Below are 16,997 nucleotides of genomic sequence, written 5' to 3'. Positions count from 1 at the left end.
CGGTAGCAGACTGTATTACCACCAGGTATAGACTACCTGGATGGGAAACTATAGAGAACAGTAGCAGACTGTATTACCACCAGGTATAGACTACCTGGATGGGAAACTATAGACAACGGTAGCAGCCTGTTGTACCACCAGGTATAGACTACCTGGATGGGAAACTATAGAGAACGGTAGCAGACTGTATTACCACTAGCTAAAGACTACCTGGATGGGAAACTATAGAGAACGGTAGCAGACTGTATTACCACCAGGTATAGACTACCTGGATGGGAAACTATATAGAACGGTAGCAGACTGTATTACCACCAGGTATAGACTACCTGGATGGGAAACTATAGAGAACGGTAGCAGACTGTATTACCACCAGCTACAGACTACCTGGATGGGAAACTATAGAGAACGGTAGCAGACTGTATTACCACCGGTACAGACTACCTGGATGGGAAACTATAGAGAACGGTAGAAGATTGTATTACCACCAGGTATAGACTACCTGGATGGGAAACTATAGAGAACGGTAGCACAACCAGGTATAGACTACCTGGATGGGAAACTATAGAGAACAGTAGCAGACTGTATTACCATCAGGTATAGACTACCTGGATGCGAACCTATAGAGAACGGTAGCAGACTGTATTACCACCAGGTATAGACTACCTGGATGGGAAACTATAGAGAACGGTAGCAGACTGTATTACCACCAGCTACAGACTACATGGATGGGAAACTATAGAGAACGGTAGCAGACTGTATTACCACCAGGTATAGACTACCTGGATGGGAAACTATAGAGAACGGTAGCAGACTGTATTACCACCAGGTACAGACTACCTTGATGGGAAACTATAGAGAACGGTAGCAGACTGTATTACCACCAGGTATAGACTACCTGGATGGGAAACTATAGAGAACGGTAGCAGACTGTATTACCACCAGCTACAGACTACCTGGATGGGAAACTATAGAGAACGGTAGCAGACTGTATTACCACCGGTACAGACTACCTGGATGGGAAACTATAGAGAACGGTAGCAGATTGTATTACCACCAGGTATAGACTACCTGGATGGGAAACTATAGAGAACGATAGCACCACCAGGTATAGACTACCTGGATGGGAAACTATAGAGAACGGTAGCAGACTGTATTACCACCAGGTATAGACTACCTGGATGGGAAACTATAGAGAACGGTAGCAGACTGTATTACCACCAGGTATAGACAACCTTGATGGGAAACTATAGAGAACGGTAGCAGACTGTATTACCACCAGGTACAGACTACCTGGATGGGAAACTATAGAGAACGGTAGCAGACTGTATTACCACCAGGTACAGACTACCTGGATGGGAAACTATAGAGAACGGTAGCACCACCAGGTATAGACTACGTTGATGGGAAACTATAGAGAACGGTAGCAGACTGTATTACCACCAGGTATAGACTACCTGGATGGGAAACTATAGAGAACGGTAGCAGACTGTATTACCACCAGGTATAGACTACGTTGATGGGAAACTATAGAGAACGGTAGCAGACTGTATTACCACCAGGTACAGACTACCTGGATGGGAAACTATAGAGAACGGTAGCAAACTGTATTACCACCAGGTATAGACTACCTGGATGGGAAACTATAGAGAACGGTAGCAGACTGTATTACCACCAGGTATAGACTACCTGGATGGGAAACTATAGAGAACGGTGGCAGACTGTATTACCACCAGCTACAGACTACCTGGATGGGAAACTATAGACAACGGTAGCAGACTGTTGTACCACCAGGTATAGACTACCTGGATGGGAAACTATAGAGAACGGTAGCAGACTGTATTACCACTAGCTAAAGACTACCTGGATGGGAAACTATAGAGAACGGTAGCAGACTGTATTACCACCAGGTATAGACTACCTGGATGGGAAACTATATAGAACGGTAGCAGACTGTATTACCACCAGGTATAGACTACCTGGATGGGAAACTATAGAGAACGGTAGCAGACTGTATTACCACCAGCTACAGACTACCTGGATGGGAAACTATAGAGAACGGTAGCAGACTGTATTACCACCGGTACAGACTACCTGGATGGGAAACTATAGAGAACGGTAGAAGATTGTATTACCACCAGGTATAGACTACCTGGATGGGAAACTATAGAGAACGGTAGCACAACCAGGTATAGACTACCTGGATGGGAAACTATAGAGAACAGTAGCAGACTGTATTACCATCAGGTATAGACTACCTGGATGCGAACCTATAGAGAACGGTAGCAGACTGTATTACCACCAGGTATAGACTACCTGGATGGGAAACTATAGAGAACGGTAGCAGACTGTATTACCACCAGCTACAGACTACATGGATGGGAAACTATAGAGAACGGTAGCAGACTGTATTACCACCAGGTATAGACTACCTGGATGGGAAACTATAGAGAACGGTAGCAGACTGTATTACCACCAGGTACAGACTACCTTGATGGGAAACTATAGAGAACGGTAGCAGACTGTATTACCACCAGGTATAGACTACCTGGATGGGAAACTATAGAGAACGGTAGCAGACTGTATTACCACCAGCTACAGACTACCTGGATGGGAAACTATAGAGAACGGTAGCAGACTGTATTACCACCGGTACAGACTACCTGGATGGGAAACTATAGAGAACGGTAGCAGATTGTATTACCACCAGGTATAGACTACCTGGATGGGAAACTATAGAGAACGATAGCACCACCAGGTATAGACTACCTGGATGGGAAACTATAGAGAACGGTAGCAGACTGTATTACCACCAGGTATAGACTACCTGGATGGGAAACTATAGAGAACGGTAGCAGACTGTATTACCACCAGGTATAGACAACCTTGATGGGAAACTATAGAGAACGGTAGCAGACTGTATTACCACCAGGTACAGACTACCTGGATGGGAAACTATAGAGAACGGTAGCAGACTGTATTACCACCAGGTACAGACTACCTGGATGGGAAACTATAGAGAACGGTAGCACCACCAGGTATAGACTACGTTGATGGGAAACTATAGAGAACGGTAGCAGACTGTATTACCACCAGGTATAGACTACCTGGATGGGAAACTATAGAGAACGGTAGCAGACTGTATTACCACCAGGTATAGACTACGTTGATGGGAAACTATAGAGAACGGTAGCAGACTGTATTACCACCAGGTACAGACTACCTGGATGGGAAACTATAGAGAACGGTAGCAGACTGTATTACCACCAGGTATAGACTACCTGGATTGGAAACTATAGAGAACGGTAGCAGACAGTATTACCACCAGGTATAGACTACCTGGATGGGAAACTATAGAGAACGGTAGCACCACCAGGTATAGACTACCTGGATGGGAAACTATAGAGAACGGTAGCACCACCAGGTATAGACTACCTGGATGGGAAACTATAGAGAACGGTAGCAGACTGTATTACCACCAGGTATAGACTACCTGGATGGGAAACTATAGAGAACAGTAGCAGACTGTATTACCACCAGGTATAGACTACCTGGATGGGAAACTATAGAGAACGGTAGCAGACTGAATTACCACCAGCTAAAGACTACATGGATGGGAAACTATAGAGAACGGTAGCAGACTGTATTACCACCGGTACAGACTACCTGGATGGGAAACTATAGAGAACGGTAGCAGACTGTATTACCACCAGGTATAGACTACCTGGATGGGAAACTATAGAGAACGGTAGTAGACTGTATTACCACCAGGTATAGACTACCTGGATGGGAAACTATAGAGAACGGTAGCAGACTGTATTACCACCAGGTACAGACTACCTGGATGGGAAACTATAGAGAACGGTAGCAGAATGTATTAACACCAGGTATAGACTACCTGGATGGGAAACTATAGAGAACGATAGCACCACCAGGTATAGACCACCTGGATGGGAAACTATAGAGAACGGTAGCAGACTGTATTACCACCAGGTATAGACTACCTGGATGGGAAACAATAGAGAACGGTAGCAGACTGTATTACCACCAGGTATAGACAACCTTGATGGGAAACTATAGAGAACGGTAGCAGACTGTATTACCACCAGGTATAGACTACGTTGATGGGAAACTATAGAGAACGGTAGCAGACTGTATTACCACCAGGTATAGACTACCTGGATGGGAAACTATAGAGAACGGTAGCAGACTGTATTACCACCAGGTATAGACTACCTGGATGGGAAACTATAGAGAACGGTAGTAGACTGTATTACCACCAGGTATAGACTACCTGGATGGGAAACTATAGAGAACGGTAGCAGACTGTATTACCACCAGGTACAGACTACCTGGATGGGAAACTATAGAGAATGGTAGCAGAATGTATTAACACCAGGTATAGACTACCTGGATGGGAAACTATAGAGAACGATAGCACCACCAGGTATAGACTACATGGATGGGAAACTATAGAGAACGGTAGGAGACTGTATTACCACCAGGTACAGACTACCTGGATGGGAAAATATAGAGAACGGTAGCACCACCAGGTATAGACTACGTTGATGGGAAACTATAGAGAACGGTAGCAGACTGTATTACCACCAGGTATAGACTACCTGGATGGGAAACTATAGAGAACGGTAGCAGACTGTATTACCACCAGGTATAGACTACGTTGATGGGAAACTATAGAGAACGGTAGCAGACTGTATTACCACCAGGTACAGACTACCTGGATGGGAAACTATAGAGAACGGTAGCAGACTGTATTACCACCAGGTATAGACTACCTGGATGGGAAACTATAGAGAACAGTAGCAGACTGTATTACCACCAGGTACAGAAGACCTGGATGGGAAACTATAGAGAACGGTAGCAGACTGAATTACCACCAGCTAAAGACTACATGGATGGGAAACTATAGAGAACGGTAGCAGACTGTATTACCACCAGGTATAGACTACCTGGATGGGAAACTATAGAGAACGGTAGCAGACTGTATTACCACCAGGTATAGACTACCTGGATGGGAAACTATAGAGAACGGTAGCAGACTGTATTACCACCAGCTACAGACTACCTGGATGGGAAACTATAGAGAACAGTAGCAGACTGTATTACCCCCAGGTATAGACTACCTGGATGGGAAACTAAAGACAACGGTAGCAGACTGTATTACCACCAGGTATAGACTACCTGGATGGGAAACTATAGAGAACAGTAGCAGACTGTATTACCACCAGGTATAGACTACCTGGATGGGAAACTATAGACAACGGTAGCAGACTGTATTACCACCAGGTATAGACTACCTGGATGGGAAACTATAGAGAACGGTAGCAGACTGTATTACCACTAGCTAAAGACTACCTGGATGGGAAACTATAGAGAACGGTAGCAGACTGTATTACCACCAGGTATAGACTACCTGGATGGGAAACTATAGAGAACGGTAGCAGACTGTATTACCACCAGGTATAGACTACCTGGATGGGAAACTATAGAGAACGGTAGCAGACTGTATTACCACCAGCTATAGACTACCTGGATGGGAAACTATAGAGAACGGTAGCAGACTGTATTACCACCGGTACAGACTACCTGGATGGGAAACTATAGAGAACGGTAGAAGATTGTATTACCACCAGGTATAGACTACCTGGATGGGAAACTATAGAGAACGGTAGCAGACTGTATTACCACCAGGTATAGACTACCTGGATGGGAAACTATAGAGAACGGTAGCAGACTGTATTACCACCAGGTATAGACTACGTTGATGGGAAACTATAGAGAACGGTAGCAGACTGTATTACCACCAGGTACAGACTACCTGGATGGGAAACTATAGAGAACGGTAGCAGACTGTATTACCACCAGGTATAGACTACCTGGATGGGAAACTATAGAGAACGGTAGCAGACTGTATTACCACCAGGTATAGACTACCTGGATGGGAAACTATAGAGAACGGTGGCAGACTGTATTACCACCAGCTACAGACTACCTGGATGGGAAACTATAGACAACGGTAGCAGACTGTTGTACCACCAGGTATAGACTACCTGGATGGGAAACTATAGAGAACGGTAGCAGACTGTATTACCACTAGCTAAAGACTACCTGGATGGGAAACTATAGAGAACGGTAGCAGACTGTATTACCACCAGGTATAGACTACCTGGATGGGAAACTATATAGAACGGTAGCAGACTGTATTACCACCAGGTATAGACTACCTGGATGGGAAACTATAGAGAACGGTAGCAGACTGTATTACCACCAGCTACAGACTACCTGGATGGGAAACTATAGAGAACGGTAGCAGACTGTATTACCACCGGTACAGACTACCTGGATGGGAAACTATAGAGAACGGTAGAAGATTGTATTACCACCAGGTATAGACTACCTGGATGGGAAACTATAGAGAACGGTAGCACAACCAGGTATAGACTACCTGGATGGGAAACTATAGAGAACAGTAGCAGACTGTATTACCATCAGGTATAGACTACCTGGATGCGAACCTATAGAGAACGGTAGCAGACTGTATTACCACCAGGTATAGACTACCTGGATGGGAAACTATAGAGAACGGTAGCAGACTGTATTACCACCAGCTACAGACTACATGGATGGGAAACTATAGAGAACGGTAGCAGACTGTATTACCACCAGGTATAGACTACCTGGATGGGAAACTATAGAGAACGGTAGCAGACTGTATTACCACCAGGTACAGACTACCTTGATGGGAAACTATAGAGAACGGTAGCAGACTGTATTACCACCAGGTATAGACTACCTGGATGGGAAACTATAGAGAACGGTAGCAGACTGTATTACCACCAGCTACAGACTACCTGGATGGGAAACTATAGAGAACGGTAGCAGACTGTATTACCACCGGTACAGACTACCTGGATGGGAAACTATAGAGAACGGTAGCAGATTGTATTACCACCAGGTATAGACTACCTGGATGGGAAACTATAGAGAACGATAGCACCACCAGGTATAGACTACCTGGATGGGAAACTATAGAGAACGGTAGCAGACTGTATTACCACCAGGTATAGACTACCTGGATGGGAAACTATAGAGAACGGTAGCAGACTGTATTACCACCAGGTATAGACAACCTTGATGGGAAACTATAGAGAACGGTAGCAGACTGTATTACCACCAGGTACAGACTACCTGGATGGGAAACTATAGAGAACGGTAGCAGACTGTATTACCACCAGGTACAGACTACCTGGATGGGAAACTATAGAGAACGGTAGCACCACCAGGTATAGACTACGTTGATGGGAAACTATAGAGAACGGTAGCAGACTGTATTACCACCAGGTATAGACTACCTGGATGGGAAACTATAGAGAACGGTAGCAGACTGTATTACCACCAGGTATAGACTACGTTGATGGGAAACTATAGAGAACGGTAGCAGACTGTATTACCACCAGGTACAGACTACCTGGATGGGAAACTATAGAGAACGGTAGCAGACTGTATTACCACCAGGTATAGACTACCTGGATTGGAAACTATAGAGAACGGTAGCAGACAGTATTACCACCAGGTATAGACTACCTGGATGGGAAACTATAGAGAACGGTAGCAGACTGTATTACCACCAGGTATAGACTACCTGGATGGGAAACTATAGAGAACGGTAGCAGACTGTATTACCACCAGCTACAGACTACCTGGATGGGAAACTATAGAGAACGGTAGCAGACTGTATTACCACCAGGTATAGACTACCTGGATGGGAAACTATAGAGAACGGTAGCACCACCAGGTATAGACTACCTGGATGGGAAACTATAGAGAACGGTAGCACCACCAGGTATAGACTACCTGGATGGGAAACTATAGAGAACGGTAGCACCACCAGGTATAGACTACCTGGATGGGAAACTATAGAGAACGGTAGCAGACTGTATTACCACCAGGTATAGACTACCTGGATGGGAAACTATAGAGAACAGTAGCAGACTGTATTACCACCAGGTATAGACTACCTGGATGGGAAACTATAGAGAACGGTAGCAGACTGAATTACCACCAGCTAAAGACTACATGGATGGGAAACTATAGAGAACGGTAGCAGACTGTATTACCACCGGTACAGACTACCTGGATGGGAAACTATAGAGAACGGTAGCAGACTGTATTACCACCAGGTATAGACTACCTGGATGGGAAACTATAGAGAACGGTAGTAGACTGTATTACCACCAGGTATAGACTACCTGGATGGGAAACTATAGAGAACGGTAGCAGACTGTATTACCACCAGGTACAGACTACCTGGATGGGAAACTATAGAGAACGGTAGCAGAATGTATTAACACCAGGTATAGACTACCTGGATGGGAAACTATAGAGAACGATAGCACCACCAGGTATAGACCACCTGGATGGGAAACTATAGAGAACGGTAGCAGACTGTATTACCACCAGGTATAGACTACCTGGATGGGAAACAATAGAGAACGGTAGCAGACTGTATTACCACCAGGTATAGACAACCTTGATGGGAAACTATAGAGAACGGTAGCAGACTGTATTACCACCAGGTATAGACTACGTTGATGGGAAACTATAGAGAACGGTAGCAGACTGTATTACCACCAGGTATAGACTACCTGGATGGGAAACTATAGAGAACGGTAGCAGACTGTATTACCACCAGGTATAGACTACCTGGATGGGAAACTATAGAGAACGGTAGTAGACTGTATTACCACCAGGTATAGACTACCTGGATGGGAAACTATAGAGAACGGTAGCAGACTGTATTACCACCAGGTACAGACTACCTGGATGGGAAACTATAGAGAATGGTAGCAGAATGTATTAATACCAGGTATAGACTACCTGGATGGGAAACTATAGAGAACGATAGCACCACCAGGTATAGACTACATGGATGGGAAACTATAGAGAACGGTAGGAGACTGTATTACCACCAGGTACAGACTACCTGGATGGGAAAATATAGAGAACGGTAGCACCACCAGGTATAGACTACGTTGATGGGAAACTATAGAGAACGGTAGCAGACTGTATTACCACCAGGTATAGACTACCTGGATGGGAAACTATAGAGAACGGTAGCAGACTGTATTACCACCAGGTATAGACTACGTTGATGGGAAACTATAGAGAACGGTAGCAGACTGTATTACCACCAGGTACAGACTACCTGGATGGGAAACTATAGAGAACGGTAGCAGACTGTATTACCACCAGGTATAGACTACCTGGATGGGAAACTATAGAGAACAGTAGCAGACTGTATTACCACCAGGTACAGAAGACCTGGATGGGAAACTATAGAGAACGGTAGCAGACTGAATTACCACCAGCTAAAGACTACATGGATGGGAAACTATAGAGAACGGTAGCAGACTGTATTACCACCAGGTATAGACTACCTGGATGGGAAACTATAGAGAACGGTAGCAGACTGTATTACCACCAGGTATAGACTACCTGGATGGGAAACTATAGAGAACGGTAGCAGACTGTATTACAGCCAGCTACAGACTACCTGGATGGGAAACTATAGAGAACAGTAGCAGACTGTATTACCACCAGGTATAGACTACCTGGATGGGAAACTATAGACAACGGTAGCAGACTGTATTACCACCAGGTATAGACTACCTGGATGGGAAACTATAGAGAACAGTAGCAGACTGTATTACCACCAGGTATAGACTACCTGGATGGGAAACTATAGACAACGGTAGCAGACTGTATTACCACCAGGTATAGACTACCTGGATGGGAAACTATAGAGAACGGTAGCAGACTGTATTACCACTAGCTAAAGACTACCTGGATGGGAAACTATAGAGAACGGTAGCAGACTGTATTACCACCAGGTATAGACTACCTGGATGGGAAACTATAGAGAACGGTAGCAGACTGTATTACCACCAGGTATAGACTACCTGGATGGGAAACTATAGAGAACGGTAGCAGACTGTATTACCACCAGCTATAGACTACCTGGATGGGAAACTATAGAGAACGGTAGCAGACTGTATTACCACCGGTACAGACTACCTGGATGGGAAACTATAGAGAACGGTAGAAGATTGTATTACCACCAGGTATAGACTACCTGGATGGGAAACTATAGAGAACGGTAGCACAACCAGGTATAGACTACCTGGATGGGAAACTATAGAGAACAGTAGCAGACTGTATTACCATCAGGTATAGACTACCTGGATGGGAACCTATAGAGAACGGTAGCAGACTGTATTACCACCAGGTATAGACTACCTGGATGGGAAACTATAGAGAACGGTAGCAGACTGTATTACCACCAGCTACAGACTACATGGATGGGAAACTATAGAGAACGGTAGCAGACTGTATTACCACCAGGTATAGACTACCTGGATGGGAAACTATAGAGAACGGTAGCAGACTGTATTACCACCAGGTACAGACTACCTTGATGGGAAACTATAGAGAACGGTAGCAGACTGTATTACCACCAGGTATAGACTACCTGGATGGGAAACTATAGAGAACGGTAGCAGACTGTATTACCACCAGCTACAGACTACCTGGATGGGAAACTATAGAGAACGGTAGCAGACTGTATTACCACCGGTACAGACTACCTGGATGGGAAACTATAGAGAACGGTAGCAGATTGTATTACCACCAGGTATAGACTACCTGGATGGGAAACTATAGAGAACGATAGCACCACCAGGTATAGACTACCTGGATGGGAAACTATAGAGAACGGTAGCAGACTGTATTACCACCAGGTATAGACTACCTGGATGGGAAACTATTGAGAACGGTAGCAGACTGTATTACCACCAGGTATAGACAACCTTGATGGGAAACTATAGAGAACGGTAGCAGACTGTATTACCACCAGGTACAGACTACCTGGATGGGAAACTATAGAGAACGGTAGCAGACTGTATTACCACCAGGTACAGACTACCTGGATGGGAAACTATAGAGAACGGTAGCACCACCAGGTATAGACTACGTTGATGGGAAACTATAGAGAACGGTAGCAGACTGTATTACCACCAGGTATAGACTACCTGGATGGGAAACTATAGAGAACGGTAGCAGACTGTATTACCACCAGGTATAGACTACGTTGATGGGAAACTATAGAGAATGGTAGCAGACTGTATTACCACCAGGTACAGACTACCTGGATGGGAAACTATAGAGAACGGTAGCAGACTGTATTACCACCAGGTATAGACTACCTGGATTGGAAACTATAGAGAACGGTAGCAGACTGTATTACCACCAGGTATAGACTACCTGGATGGGAAACTATAGAGAACGGTAGCAGACTGTATTACCACCAGCTACAGACTACCTGGATGGGAAACTATAGAGAACGGTAGCAGACTGTATTACAACCAGATATAGACTACCTGGATGGGAAACTATAGAGAACGGTAGCACCACCAGGTATAGACTACCTGGATGGGAAACTATAGAGAACGGTAGCACCACCAGGTATAGACTACCTGGATGGGAAACTATAGAGAACGGTAGCACCACCAGGTATAGACTACCTGGATGGGAAACTATAGAGAACGGTAGCAGACTGTATTACCACCAGGTATAGACTACCTGGATGGGAAACTATAGAGAACAGTAGCAGACTGTATTACCACCAGGTATAGACTACCTGGATGGGAAACTATAGAGAACGGTAGCAGACTGAATTACCACCAGGTATAGACTACCTGGATGGGAAACTATAGAGAACGGTAGCAGACTGTATTACCACCGGTACAGACTACCTGGATGGGAAACTATAGAGAACGGTAGCAGACTGTATTACCACCAGGTATAGACTACCTGGATGGGAAACTATAGAGAACGGTAGTAGACTGTATTACCACCAGGTATAGACTACCTGGATGGGAAACTATAGAGAACGGTAGCAGACTGTATTACCACCAGCTACAGACTACCTGGATGGGAAACTATAGAGAACGGTAGCAGACTGTATTACCACCAGGTATAGACTACCTGGATGGGAAACTATAGAGAACGGTAGCACCACCAGGTATAGACTACCTGGATGGGAAACTATAGAGAACGGTAGCACCACCAGGTATAGACTACCTGGATGGGAAACTATAGAGAACGGTAGCAGACTGTATTACCACCGGTACAGACTACCTGGATGGGAAACTATAGAGAACGGTAGAAGATTGTATTACCACCAGGTATAGACTACCTGGATGGGAAACTATAGAGAACGGTAGCACAACCAGGTATAGACTACCTGGATGGGAAACTATAGAGAACAGTAGCAGACTGTATTACCATCAGGTATAGACTACCTGGATGGGAACCTATAGAGAACGGTAGCAGACTGTATTACCACCAGGTATAGACTACCTGGATGGGAAACTATAGAGAACGGTAGCAGACTGTATTACCACCAGCTACAGACTACATGGATGGGAAACTATAGAGAACGGTAGCAGACTGTATTACCACCAGGTATAGACTACCTGGATGGGAAACTATAGAGAACGGTAGCAGACTGTATTACCACCAGGTACAGACTACCTTGATGGGAAACTATAGAGAACGGTAGCAGACTGTATTACCACCAGGTATAGACTACCTGGATGGGAAACTATAGAGAACGGTAGCAGACTGTATTACCACCAGCTACAGACTACCTGGATGGGAAACTATAGAGAACGGTAGCAGACTGTATTACCACCAGGTACAGACTACCTGGATGGAAAACTATAGAGAACGGTAGCAGATTGTATTACCACCAGGTATAGACTACCTGGATGGGAAACTATAGAGAACGATAGCACCACCAGGTATAGACTACCTGGATGGGAAACTATAGAGAACGGTAGCAGACTGTATTACCACCGGTACAGACTACCTGGATGGGAAACTATAGAGAACGGTAGCAGAATGTATTACCACCAGGTATAGACTACCTGGATGGGAAACTATAGAGAACGGTAGTAGACTGTATTACCACCAGGTATAGACTACCTGGATGGGAAACTATAGAGAACGGTAGCAGACTGTATTACCACCAGGTACAGACTACCTTGATGGGAAACTATAGAGAACGGTAGCAGACTGTATTACCACCAGGTATAGACTACCTGGATGGGAAACTATAGAGAACGGTAGCAGACTGTATTACCACCAGCTACAGACTACCTGGATGGGAAACTATAGAGAACGGTAGCAGACTGTATTACCACCGGTACAGACTACCTGGATGGGAAACTATAGAGAACGGTAGCAGATTGTATTACCACCAGGTATAGACTACCTGGATGGGAAACTATAGAGAACGATAGCACCACCAGGTATAGACTACCTGGATGGGAAACTATAGAGAACGGTAGCAGACTGTATTACCACCAGGTATAGACTACCTGGATGGGAAACTATTGAGAACGGTAGCAGACTGTATTACCACCAGGTATAGACAACCTTGATGGGAAACTATAGAGAACGGTAGCAGACTGTATTACCACCAGGTACAGACTACCTGGATGGGAAACTATAGAGAACGGTAGCAGACTGTATTACCACCAGGTACAGACTACCTGGATGGGAAACTATAGAGAACGGTAGCACCACCAGGTATAGACTACGTTGATGGGAAACTATAGAGAACGGTAGCAGACTGTATTACCACCAGGTATAGACTACCTGGATGGGAAACTATAGAGAACGGTAGCAGACTGTATTACCACCAGGTATAGACTACGTTGATGGGAAACTATAGAGAATGGTAGCAGACTGTATTACCACCAGGTACAGACTACCTGGATGGGAAACTATAGAGAACGGTAGCAGACTGTATTACCACCAGGTATAGACTACCTGGATTGGAAACTATAGAGAACGGTAGCAGACTGTATTACCACCAGGTATAGACTACCTGGATGGGAAACTATAGAGAACGGTAGCAGACTGTATTACCACCAGCTACAGACTACCTGGATGGGAAACTATAGAGAACGGTAGCAGACTGTATTACAACCAGATATAGACTACCTGGATGGGAAACTATAGAGAACGGTAGCAGACTGTATTACCACCAGGTACAGACTACCTGGATGGGAAACTATAGAGAACGGTAGCAGACTGTATTACCACCAGGTATAGACTACCTGGATGGGAAACTATAGAGAACAGTAGCAGACTGTATTACCACCAGGTACAGAAGACCTGGATGGGAAACTATAGAGAACGGTAGCAGACTGAATTACCACCAGCTAAAGACTACATGGATGGGAAACTATAGAGAACGGTAGCAGACTGTATTACCACCAGGTATAGACTACCTGGATGGGAAACTATAGAGAACGGTAGCAGACTGTATTACCACCAGGTATAGACTACCTGGATGGGAAACTATAGAGAACGGTAGCAGACTGTATTACAGCCAGCTACAGACTACCTGGATGGGAAACTATAGAGAACAGTAGCAGACTGTATTACCACCAGGTATAGACTACCTGGATGGGAAACTATAGACAACGGTAGCAGACTGTATTACCACCAGGTATAGACTACCTGGATGGGAAACTATAGAGAACAGTAGCAGACTGTATTACCACCAGGTATAGACTACCTGGATGGGAAACTATAGACAACGGTAGCAGACTGTATTACCACCAGGTATAGACTACCTGGATGGGAAACTATAGAGAACGGTAGCAGACTGTATTACCACTAGCTAAAGACTACCTGGATGGGAAACTATAGAGAACGGTAGCAGACTGTATTACCACCAGGTATAGACTACCTGGATGGGAAACTATAGAGAACGGTAGCAGACTGTATTACCACCAGGTATAGACTACCTGGATGGGAAACTATAGAGAACGGTAGCAGACTGTATTACCACCAGCTATAGACTACCTGGATGGGAAACTATAGAGAACGGTAGCAGACTGTATTACCACCGGTACAGACTACCTGGATGGGAAACTATAGAGAACGGTAGAAGATTGTATTACCACCAGGTATAGACTACCTGGATGGGAAACTATAGAGAACGGTAGCACAACCAGGTATAGACTACCTGGATGGGAAACTATAGAGAACAGTAGCAGACTGTATTACCATCAGGTATAGACTACCTGGATGGGAACCTATAGAGAACGGTAGCAGACTGTATTACCACCAGGTATAGACTACCTGGATGGGAAACTATAGAGAACGGTAGCAGACTGTATTACCACCAGCTACAGACTACATGGATGGGAAACTATAGAGAACGGTAGCAGACTGTATTACCACCAGGTATAGACTACCTGGATGGGAAACTATAGAGAACGGTAGCAGACTGTATTACCACCAGGTACAGACTACCTTGATGGGAAACTATAGAGAACGGTAGCAGACTGTATTACCACCAGGTATAGACTACCTGGATGGGAAACTATAGAGAACGGTAGCAGACTGTATTACCACCAGCTACAGACTACCTGGATGGGAAACTATAGAGAACGGTAGCAGACTGTATTACCACCGGTACAGACTACCTGGATGGGAAACTATAGAGAACGGTAGCAGATTGTATTACCACCAGGTATAGACTACCTGGATGGGAAACTATAGAGAACGATAGCACCACCAGGTATAGACTACCTGGATGGGAAACTATAGAGAACGGTAGCAGACTGTATTACCACCAGGTATAGACTACCTGGATGGGAAACTATTGAGAACGGTAGCAGACTGTATTACCACCAGGTATAGACAACCTTGATGGGAAACTATAGAGAACGGTAGCAGACTGTATTACCACCAGGTACAGACTACCTGGATGGGAAACTATAGAGAACGGTAGCAGACTGTATTACCACCAGGTACAGACTACCTGGATGGGAAACTATAGAGAACGGTAGCACCACCAGGTATAGACTACGTTGATGGGAAACTATAGAGAACGGTAGCAGACTGTATTACCACCAGGTATAGACTACCTGGATGGGAAACTATAGAGAACGGTAGCAGACTGTATTACCACCAGGTATAGACTACGTTGATGGGAAACTATAGAGAATGGTAGCAGACTGTATTACCACCAGGTACAGACTACCTGGATGGGAAACTATAGAGAACGGTAGCAGACTGTATTACCACCAGGTATAGACTACCTGGATTGGAAACTATAGAGAACGGTAGCAGACTGTATTACCACCAGGTATAGACTACCTGGATGGGAAACTATAGAGAACGGTAGCAGACTGTATTACCACCAGCTACAGACTACCTGGATGGGAAACTATAGAGAACGGTAGCAGACTGTATTACAACCAGATATAGACTACCTGGATGGGAAACTATAGAGAACGGTAGCACCACCAGGTATAGACTACCTGGATGGGAAACTATAGAGAACGGTAGCACCACCAGGTATAGACTACCTGGATGGGAAACTATAGAGAACGGTAGCACCACCAGGTATAGACTACCTGGATGGGAAACTATAGAGAACGGTAGCAGACTGTATTACCACCAGGTATAGACTACCTGGATGGGAAACTATAGAGAACAGTAGCAGACTGTATTACCACCAGGTATAGACTACCTGGATGGGAAACTATAGAGAACGGTAGCAGACTGAATTACCACCAGGTATAGACTACCTGGATGGGAAACTATAGAGAACGGTAGCAGACTGTATTACCACCGGTACAGACTACCTGGATGGGAAACTATAGAGAACGGTAGCAGACTGTATTACCACCAGGTATAGACTACCTGGATGGGAAACTATAGAGAACGGTAGTAGACTGTATTACCACCAGGTATAGACTACCTGGATGGGAAACTATAGAGAACGGTAGCAGACTGTATTACCACCAGCTACAGACTACCTGGATGGGAAACTATAGAGAACGGTAGCAGACTGTATTACCACCAGGTATAGACTACCTGGATGGGAAACTATA

Source organism: Salmo salar, chromosome 06, assembly GCF_965601325.2.
Source record: "Salmo salar chromosome 06, fSalSal1, whole genome shotgun sequence".
Classification (NCBI taxonomy): domain Eukaryota; kingdom Metazoa; phylum Chordata; class Actinopteri; order Salmoniformes; family Salmonidae; genus Salmo; species Salmo salar.
Note: the sequence above shows the minus strand (reverse complement) of the source record.